The following is a 10,773-nucleotide window of genomic DNA, read 5'->3' on the forward strand; positions in this document are numbered from 1 at the left end:
AAGTTTTTTATTTTTTGTAGAGACAGGGTCTCACTATGTTGCTCAGGCTAGTCTCAAACTCCTGGCCTCAAGCAATCTTCTCTCCTCAGCCTCTCAAAGGGCAAGGATTACAGGCGTGAGCCACTGTACCCAGCTGATAAGCTACTTTTTCACTTACAAACCTATTATAAAAATTTGGCACGTTTTAAATAGTCTTATATAGCATCATTTTAATAGCTGCATAGCTTCCATTGTATGCACATTCTGTTTACTAATTATAACTCCTATTGTTTTGTCAAATTTCAACATTTTGCCAATTAACCATTAACAATGTGGTACTGAGCATTTTTACAGATAACTCTTTATGTCCGTCCAAGATCTTTTCCTGAGGTTAAATCCCTAGAACTAGAATTGACAGGTAAAGGCTATGCATATTTTTAAGGCTAAAAAGTGTCCTTACCAGGGCGCTGTCCTCAGAAGCATGAGGGTCGTTCAGACTCACACTCCCGTAACCCTGCATCCGAGCGCCCATTCTCCATCTGCCCGACACAGGGCTCTGTCATCTCCCAAAATCTTTTGTTGCTTTAATTTGCGTTTCTTTAGTTAGAAAATTTGACTTTTTCCCCATATATTTTGGGCCATTTATGTAACTTCTTTTCTTTAGTTTCCTATTCGTATCCTTTGCTTCTGTTTCTGTGCAGTTTTCATCTTTGGTTAAAATAGATAGCTTTCATGGTTACTATGGTGTGCAAAATTCATAAATTCAGCTGTGAGTTCTTCCTGGACTGAAGAGTTCCGTGTTTTGTTGTTTTGTTTTAATTTCCAAATAGCATTTCCTTTATACTCTATTTGTAATTCATTTTTCAAGTTACGTCTTCTGCAAAAAAGGGCACGACCCGGAAGCAGGACGGGTTAGCGGTGAAAAGCACAAGCTGTGGGCCGGGTGGGGAGGCCGAGGCAGGAGCATCGTTTGAGGCCAGGAGTTCGAGACCAGCCTGAGCAAGAGCGAGACCCCGTCTCTACAGAAAAAAAAAAAAAGAAAAATTAGCTGTGCACAGTGGCCTGCACCTGGAGCCCCAGCTACTTGGAGGCTGAGGCAGGAGGATCCCTGGAGACCAGGAGTTCGAGGCTGCAGTGAGCTGTGATGAGGCCACTGCACTCCAGCCTGGGTGACAGAGCAAGACTCTGTCTCAATAAGAAAAAAAAAAGCATGTGCGTTTGGGTCAGGCAGACCTGTGTCAAGTCCTGGCTCTGCTGGGTGACTCTGGGCAGGTCCACCTCTCTGGGTCTCGATTGTCTCATCTATAAAACAGGAGACAATGACAGGGCCGTGGTGGAGATTAAACGTGATGCTGTGTGCAAAGCGCCAGCACGACACGGCTCTAGTCAGTGATGCTCGGGACAGCTGTTTAGTGTTTGTGACCTGACCTCCCGGGAGCACATTCAGAGAGACTGGGATGTGGCAGGACGTGTTGAGGAAGGACAGGAAGAGGGAAGAGCAGGCGTTGTGTCCAAACTTGAGGGGCAGGGACAGCACTGGGGGCGGGCCAGCCTGAGGCCGTGGTGCCGCATGTGACGCTGGCCTGCTGGGCAGGTCCCTCCAGGTGTGAGTGGAGACCGACTCGTGCTCCCAACCCTGCTGGGCTGGAAGTCAGGGTGTCTGAGTGGATACGCAGTTGTCACTTCAGTGGACTCACTTTTCTGTGCTGCACAGACGTCTGTCCTTTGGTGACCTTCAACAGCTTTGGGGGTTGACCTGAAGTCCATAAGCACGTGTGGGCCTCTAGTTAGGAATGACCTTGGGAACACGGAGCCCAGTGCTCCCCCGCCCCTCCCTGCCTCGCGGGAACAGCGGGTGACCTGAAGCAGCGCAGCCTCGGTCCACGCTCTGGTCCTCCCGATGCCTGCGGGTGACACCGGGCAAGTTGCCCTCCGGACTTCTCTCCTCTGTCAAACATGGTTTGGGGGACAGTTTGCTCTCTAAGGGCCATTCCAACCCTGACATTCTGTAATTTTATCTTATCGGATCTGGCATAATTGGTTAACGCTGCACACTCGCACTTTGGGGACATCTGTGTCCATGTAAGGACCCAAACATGAGGCAGGAGGTACAAACTGCCCGAAGAACGAACGCTCGCGGGTGTTGGGACAAGACCTCCACCCCTGGACCTCTTCTCACCTGACCTGCTTTCCAGGCCTTCCCTCCCGGCTGGGACGCCTGTGGAAGCTCCAGAGTGTCTGTCCCCTGGAAGCCGCCTCTGTCCCCGGAAGCACAGCTCCGCCAGCTGACTGCTCCTAGGACCCCAGCTGGGCAGACGCTGGTGGGAAGGCTGAGTTCTTTCCAGCCTCATGATGGAGATTTAAGGAAAACAATGGGAGAGCTCCACGGATTACGCACATTCACCACCCATGAATGGTGCCATCCCAGAGACAAATGTGTGGCCGTTCAGAACTTGGACAGGCCGGGAGCAAGCCGCGCTGAGAATGGGGCAATTTGGCCGCACAGAGCTGCTCTGCGGTCCAGCAGGCGGAAAAACAAAGGTTCTAATTACCCAGCCACAGTCCTGTATTTTGATGTAAAAGAGAGGAAGTAGCTGAGCTGTCTTCCAGTCACAGCCGGCCCAGCAGGCCCGGACCACTGCGAGCCCACGGCTGGCCCGTGGCCCGGCTGTGCCACGGCGGCCCCAGGTCACACTCTGCCCCTTCTGCAGGGGGTCCGCAGGGGCGTCGGCAGCAGACAATTTCCTCAGGATTCCTTCACCCTCTGTGGTGGCCTCGCGCAAGTCTGTGGGGACAGATGGGAGGAGCTAGAGGCAGGAAGATGGAGGAGCAGCCCCGTCAGCTCCGCAGTTAAGCCGCACAGGAGCGTCCACACAGGGCACTGCGACCCGGCCCCCGCCCTCCAGCCCCCGTGCCCTCTGGAGCTCCGCGTGTCCCCGACCTCCCCGAATGTCACCTGCCATCACGAGGGCAGTGTGGCTGCCACAGTGGCAGAGCCCAGCTTCAATCCTAAGGTGTTTAGGACGTGACAGATACCCCATCGCAAGAATCTGCAGAAACCTCAGCCTGGACAGCCTGAAGGGGAAGGAGGCTTACGTCCTTGGAACGGCGTTTCTGCTTGGGGAACGCTCAGCTGTGCCTCAGTTTCCCTCAGTATCGCTCTGAGCTGCAGGTGCTCAAGGCAGAGGTCTCGCGCCCTTCCCAGACGGGACAGACTTCCTGCTGCCCCTCGCCCTGCGACGCCGACAGACTCTCACCGTCCCGCCCGCGTCTGTGTTGCCGGGAGGTCCCATCTCCGTCCCCAGGGTCCACTCAGCCCTCACAGCGACCCGTGGCTCTGTGGCACGGGGGGTGGGGTGGCCACAGTGGGCCTGCTCCTACAGGCTGGCCCATGCGTCAGGGTCTGGGCTACCAGTGGCGCCCGGGGACCTCGGCCTCGGGGGGTTTGTGCTCAGAGTGCTAGGGAGCCACCGGCTGTCAGGGAGGGAGGAGGGAACAGTAACCGTGGCAGTACTAACCAAGGGTGCTCGGCAGGGGCTGGGCGCTGCGCTGAAGCTTCCACTTGTGCCACCTCACTTAGTCCACGGAAAAGCCCCTGAGGTGGGGATGTCACCTCCGCTTTGCAGACGAGGAAGTTGGGTCTCAGAGAGGCTGGGCGAGCTGCCGAGCTCCCCTGGCCTGTACGTGGCCACGTCAGGGTCACACGTGGACTCTGACTCGGCTTGACCAGGAGGCACACGCATCCCACGCCCACTTCGTCCTGCCACGGAGGAGGCCCAGGCTGGCAGGATTAAACCTCGGTCCTGAGGTTCACCCTCAGCGATCGGCTCATTGCTCTCAGCACCCCTTCTCCCTCCCTCCTGAGAGAGCCCTGACCTGAGGGCCGGGGACCAGGTTCCGGGCAGGGGCAGGAGCCATCCGACCGTGCCCAGCCTGTCTTGTCTCCACCGCACCCCCCCCACCCCCCCCCACCGACTTTCCCAGTTTTCGCACTGAAAGTCCTGCATTCTGGGAACCCCTAACCCCCTGGCGAAATGGGACTATTGCTCACTCTCCCAGGGCCTGAGCTGGCAGCAGCTTCCTGGTCTTGGATGAGGGTTAATCAGGCTTCGGACATCTGAGGAGCCCTTGGAGCCCCAGGCCCTGCCCAGGCCCTGCCTCGGGACCACCCGCTGAGACACCAGAGGCTGCTTAGGCCCAGGCTGAGGGGACAGCTGCGCAGGGCAGCCACAGGGCCAGGGATCTTCAGGGCTGGCGGGTATTTTAAGCAGCATTTAGTCCAACCCATCGTTGGACAGAGGGGGACCCTGAGTGTTGAAACCTCTCCTAAGTCCCAGAGACAGGCGAGGGGCAGAGTTGGGCCGAGTCTCCCCGGCCAAATCCTCCACTTTGCTTAACACATCACGTGACTTGTCCTAACTTTGTCCTGTGTCTCAGGCCGTCGTCCTGAAAGCAGGGTCCCTGGACAGCAGCATTGGTACCCCCTGGGAGCCCGTCAGAAATGCAAAGCCTCCGGCCCCATCCTGGACCCAGCAGCTTTGTGAGCGGGGACCAGAACTCTAGTCTAGTAAGTTCTACGGGTGATTCTGATGCAGGGTCAAATGAAAGAACCACCTCTCCTAAGGCATGGATTTCCCAGAAGACTGAAATTCTCCATGGCAGTTTTGTGAGTTTTCATTCTTCTTCCCATTTTCTAGCATGAGACTCTGCCATGGTTTGAATGTTTGTGCCCCCCTGCCCCCAAATTCATTTACTGAAATCCTAGGTGATGGTATTGGGGGGGGGTTTGGGAGGTGATTCGGTCGTGTGTGGAGCTGTCACGAGTGCATCCATGCCCTTAGGACAGAGGGTCCAGAGAGCCCCTTGCCCCGTCTGCCACGAGGTCACGGTGGGAAGACGCCCGTCTGTGAGCCAGGCAGAGGGTCCTCACCACACACTCTACCAGGGCCCTGATCGTGGACTTCCCAGCCTCCAGATGATGAGAACTAACCTCTGCTGTTGACAAGCCACCCGGTCTACGGCACTTTGTTGACTAAAACAGCTGGGGAGTTGCAGCGATGGGCGTGGCCGTGGGCCCTGAGCACCCACAGACAGTGCCTTGCTGAGGGCACTGGGGGGCTCTTCTCCAAAAGGGGCATCGTTCAGCGACTCTCTGTGAAAAAGCAAAGACTGTTAGGACAACACAGAGGAGGTGCTGGCGGAAGTGTGACGCTGGTGGAGACGGCAGGGAAGCAGGCGGAGCGCGGAGCCTGTGTCATGTGATCGAAGCCCGTCCCTGCAGTCCGGCCCGGCCTGGTTCCCTCCCTACTGTCGGAGCTCTCGGCACTGCTGCCGTCAGGAACGGTGGCACCTGCACAAATGGTCCACCAGGGAAAGTCACCCAAAGCAGCTTGCCCAAACAGATCAATATTTAATTTCTAATCAGCAATTTCCAATTAGGCCCTCGATTTGACCGTTGCCTGATCACTCACCTGGAACCTCCGCAGGCTTTTTGCTGCCGTGAGCAGCCAAACAGCTGGCGCACAGCCCTGCTGACCTGGGACTCTGTCCGCAGTCTCAGCCAGAACGGAGGCCTGAGGTTCCCTCCCAGCTGGGGCGAGTTGCCCTCCAGGTGCCATTTCACAGCGTCTGAAGACGGTTCCGCTGGGCACAGCTGAGGGCTGCTACTGGCTTCCAGTGGGCCGAGGCTGGGGGCGCTGCCAAAATAAACATCGCACGACGGACAGAACAGCCTGGCACCAACAGTGACCCAGGCCCAAAGGTCCACGGTGCGGAGGCTGGGAAACCCCTGCTCGGGGCCTCCTCTCCTGGGCAGTCGCAGTCACCCCGATGGTCCCTCTGCCTCCAGCGTCACTCTGACAGCATCCTGCTCAGGCCACCTGCCTGCACGAGCACACACCCTTCCCGGCACTCACCGCCCGCAGGCAGGCGTGCAGTCCCAGCCCGCACACCTGGCTCCCGCGCCTCTCCAGTTCCGTTTCCCTCCCCCACTCCCCAGACCGCTCCTCCTGCCCCGCTGGCTCTCAAACTTGAGCAGCCATCAGGACACCTGGAGGACTCGCTGAAAACACAAGTTGCCAAGCTCCGTGCCTAGAGCTTTTGGGTCAGCAGGTCTGGAGAGGGGCTGCACAATTTCCGTTTCTTCAGGTGACACGAGGCTGCCGGTCTGGGGACCACACTTAGAGAACCAGCATCCTACGCCAACTCCCCTCTTCCCCCGCTGCTGTTCCCACGCTGCTGCTCCTGCCTGGGACACCCTCGCCCTCGCTCCTGAGCTCTGCCCACGAGGCCTGGCTCAGCGCCACCGCCTCCAAGGTGTCCCTGATGCCAAGTGGGAAACCCCTCGGCCACGGCTCTCTCCGCACCGTGCGCTTCCCCGGAGCCGTTTACTTCCTTCTTTCACTGGCAATTATTTCAATCACGCTTCGCCAGTCGGGCGCACCCACACACGAGGGCTGGAGAGAACTGAGCAGGGACCGTTTACAAAGGTGCGGGCAGGAGTAAGGGACGCAAACGGGGACGGGGCCGCACCCCAAGGTTAGCGATTGTTAGAAGTCACAGCTGCCCTGAGGGCTGGGGGCAGAGTGGAGAGGTGGTGACCGGAGGGTCACCGACTCGAGCTGTGGCCTTGGGAGCAGGACACATGCTGCCAGTGACAGCCGTGCAGGCAGAAAGCTCGGCGAGGAGCCCCCGGCCTCCCCCTCCTGCCCCCCACGTCCTGCTGCCGCCTCCCCCCGGCCGAGCCCAGGGACCGGGGCAAGGAAGCACAGTGGCGCGGCCCTCGCGGGTCACCCTCCCGGGGCTCGGTGCAGGAGGCAAGAGGCACCGAGCGGATCTCGAGACACGAACGGGGGGGCTCTGCACACGGTCCCCCTGCCTCCGAGTCCCAGAGTACCTTGTCTGTGTCAGAATCGCCCCGGCTCCATGATGCGCCAGGGCCTTGCGTAATGTAGCTGGTTACCAATAAATTCTTGGTGAATTAATCTTTTATCATTAGCGGGTGTGCACGTCTGGCGATTAATTTGCAGACATTTCATGGAACGTGGCCACTCGGAATATTCTAAGAACGTCCGCAGCCCCGCAGGGAGACCTGCCGGCCAAGCTCTTTGCCGTGGCTGGGAACCCAGCTCGTGGTGCCAGCTCCAGCCGCCCGTTTCCCACGCATTTATCACTGTGTCCCGCACGACGGAGAACAAGGGGTGAGGACCCACCACACCTGCGGAGCAGCGGCAACGTCCTCAAGGTCCACGTAGCCAAGAAAACACAGCAGACAGGAATCACCACAGAGACACTGACCGTTGACAGAGAAATACAGCCAGGCTGGGAGAAGGAAAATGACTGCGGGCCGGGCGGGCAGTGCGGCAGGGCTCCACCAGAGGGGAGCAGAGAGCCGGCCGGCTGGGTCTGCACAGGTGAGCTCAGCAGCAGGAAGGAGGCCCACGTGGCACAGAGGGGCTGGGGAGACCCCCTGCAGGCTCTGCCGCTAGAGACAGGGGGTGCAGGGGTGTGGGCTGGTGTCATTCCACTGAGGACCCCAGAGGCAAAGACCTAGGTGCAGCTGAGACTTGAGTTAAAGAGGAGGTAGTTTGCAGAGGCTGGCCCTCCCCACGCCACACTCGCCCCTCCCTGGCCTCCAAGTCACAGCAGCATGTTCCTTTTCACATGAATAAACTGAGGATTTCCAGGGTCTTTGGTTTGGTTTTCACTTTTCAATATGAAAATTTTTAGCATACAGGAAAAGTAAGGAGTGCAGAATATTATCCTTTTGGAGAGAAAGTATTTTAAAGTAAATTATAGTTATCATTATTTACCTCCAAATACTTCAATTTGCATCCTAAAAACCATGGATACTTCCCTGCTTAACTAAAATGCTGCTATCACTCCCATCGAAATTAACGGTGATTGTCCTCGTGTCACCTACGTAGTCAGTGTGAGCTGCTGTAACAAAGCACCGAGACTGGGCAATTTGCAAAGAACAGAGTCATTTTCTGACAGTTCCGCAGGCTGGGAATGCCAAGACCAAGGTGCCCGTAGGTTTTGTGGTCGGGTGAAAGCTGCTCCCTGCTCCAAGGTGGCATGTGAAGGCCGTGTCCCCCCACGGCAGCCGGCAGAGGGCAAAGGTGGGGCCGTCCCTGCACCGAGCCCCCTGTGAGGGCTGCTGCTCCTTGTCATGACTCGGTCCCCTCCTAACGGCCACCGTTGTGCTGGGGGTTAGGTTTTGACATGAATTTCGGAGGGACAAAGACATTCAAACCGTAGCATCCTCTGACACTTAGGCCGTGGTAACATTTCCCCGGTGTCCCCAATTGTCTTCTCCAGCTGGCTTCCTGGACTCAGGACCCCACTGCAGCCCTCACCAAGAGCAGCGCGTTGCGAAAACCATCCCGAGTGTCTCAGTTCGGACCGTGATTCAGCATCACGGAACAGAGAGAAACAGGCCTCTCCCGCCTGCATTTCGGCGACCTCAGTCCTTTTTCAGAACGGCCTTGCGCTGGCCGCGAGAAGTCCAGGAAGGAACAGCGGCAGAGCCCGGGTGACGCCGGCTCCGCAGGGCTCCGGGCGCCCAGGGCAGCCGCGAGGAGGCGACACGCAGGCCGCTGCGGAAGAGCAGAGACAGGGAAGTACCTTCCTTCCCACGCGCTGAGCAGCCACCTGGGAGTCCTCGCCACTCCAGATGGCCCTGCCCCGCCAGGTCCCAGGACTCGGCAGTGTGGGGTCGCACACTTGGGGAGCAAGGTCCTTTCCCTGTGGCCGCCCTGATCCTGATCAGCTCAGGGACCCAGCGCTGCCAGCCCTGGTGCCCAGACACAGGCGGGGGCCGCTGCCGTGTTTGGGGTGGGGTGAGCTTCGCGCACGTCACCAACTGTGCCATAAGGCTGTTTTTTTTTTTAACTTGATGGAAATTTTGTGGTTTTCACGTTGTCTTGGGACAAACAGGACCTTGGCTCATAGTCCCCAAAGATGTAGCTGCTGAATCATCCTTTGGGTGGTTCTCGGTTGTCTGCATTACGCCTTCTCCCCTGGGGCCGCTGGCGGAGCACAGCTTCCCCGGTGTCCCCGTGGGCTCCCTGCCCCACAGTGAGGGGCAGACTCTAGGAAATTCACCCCAAGTAGAGGGTCTCCCTGTGATGACAGGGTTTGGATGGGCTGATAGAAACAGGACGGTGGAGCCTTTGTAAAGTTGATAAAGGGTCACAAGGTGGGGACGGCGGTAGGGGCTGGACTCCACACAGATGCAGGCAGTCTGTGTGTGTAACACACACACACACACACACACACACACACCCCGGGCACTGTCCCCTGGTTTGCTTTCTGGTAATTGCTACTCGGGAGTCACACGGCTGACAGCATAGAGACTCAGCTTTCTCCCAGGACCCGCCCACGCGCCCCGACCCCTGGCCCAGCCACGGAACTGACTCAACGTGTGACCCCCACCCAGGAGCCGACTCAGCACAAGAAGACGGTTTCTACAACTTACGGTTCCACCCGAACCCAGCCAATCGGCAGCCAAACTACCTTTAAAAGCCCTTTCTCCCAAATTCTCGGGGAGAACTTCCATTCTTCTCCTCGAGTGGCAGCTGTGACTTTAAGCTCTTTCTCCGCTGCAAGCCCTGCTGTCTCAGGGCACTGGCTGTCTCTCGAGCAGCGGGCAGTGAACCTGGCCAGGCTGTGACAACCGTTCCCAGCTCCTCCCTGTGCTCCACAGAAGCTGGAGGCAAACTCGACACCCCACGTGGCTGCAGCAGCCCAGGCCCCAGGGGAGGGCTGAAGGGCTGGTCACAAGGCCCTGACGCTGCAGCCCCCGGTGACTCTCTGGCTCACTCCCCAGCCTCCTTGTTCATGGGGACACAGCGCCAGCCCCAGACGGACGCCCCTGGGAATCGAACGGGATGAGAGTCTCCCTGCCCTGCCCGTCCCACTTCGACACAGATACTTCTTTGCTGCTGGGGACTGTCCTGTGTGTTGCAGGACATTCAGCATCCCTGGACTCCACCTGCAGGGTGCCAGTGTGTTTCCAGATGCTGCCCAATGTCCCCTGGGGGCAAAATTATGTTCTAGGTCTCAAAGAAGGGACCCACCTGTGAAGCCAGCAAAGCGCCAGAGCCAGGCGCACCAGCCACGCGTGCGGCAGCACCGGGTGAGCTTGGAACCGCGTTCTGTGTGCTCAGGAGCATCCCCTGCTCTGGGGAAGGGATCGCAAGCAGCTGCCAGGCCAGGTCTGTGTCAGCCCAGCTTCCTGCACTCACGCCAGGGAAGCGGGGACGTCGGGGACGTTGGGGAAGCCATCAGAGCCCGGGGTTACGATCTGCGGGAAGCAACACTGTCGCTGAGAGAGGACGATGGGCATTTTCCTCCTGGAAGTGCCGGTCCAGGAATCATCTCCAGGCAAACCACCCAGCGGTCCCGCTCCCTCCCTGCCTCCTCCCTTCTCCTCCCCTCCTCTCCCCCAGCCCACAATAACAGGGCTCAGTCCAGGGACCCCAACAGGCTGGCAAACTCAAGCCACGTGAGTAAAGCTCCTTGTGTCACCCAAAGCACACAAACCTTCTCAGGGGCGGGGACTGGCTCAAAGAGAGAGAACCAGGTACCGCGCAGTCTCGGGCCTGAGAGCACTTCTGCCTTTCTCAGAGAAGTATCTGACCAGTGAGCATCGCTTTCTCTATATCGAACTTCACTCCAGATGCTAAATCCTATTTATTTTTGAAAACTGAAGCGGCAATGGTGGCAGCAATTTTAAAAAACGCTGCACGAATTCCCCCGTAATTGGCATTCTCAAAAGTGAAGTTGTTTTAA

At 57.9% G+C, this 10,773-nt stretch overlaps 1 long non-coding RNA gene across 2 annotated transcripts; it reads right to left on the reverse strand.

Moving 5' to 3' along the window:
- Nucleotides 1-3,477: 3,477 nt before the first annotated feature.
- LOC123645061 lies at nt 3,478-10,080 on the reverse strand. Of its 2 annotated transcripts, XR_006737394.1 has the most exons (4): nt 10,059-10,080; nt 5,451-5,675; nt 4,970-5,329; nt 3,478-3,739 (listed from the first exon to the last, which is right to left on the reverse strand). It is a non-coding gene; the product is annotated as an uncharacterized LOC123645061 (long non-coding RNA). The 2 variants fall into 2 exon arrangements; XR_006737393.1 differs by lacking the exon at nt 10,059-10,080 and having other exon boundaries at nt 5,451-5,979.
- Nucleotides 10,081-10,773: the final 693 nt, after the last annotated feature.

Source organism: Lemur catta, chromosome 9, assembly GCF_020740605.2.
Source record: "Lemur catta isolate mLemCat1 chromosome 9, mLemCat1.pri, whole genome shotgun sequence".
Lineage (NCBI taxonomy): Eukaryota > Metazoa > Chordata > Mammalia > Primates > Lemuridae > Lemur > Lemur catta.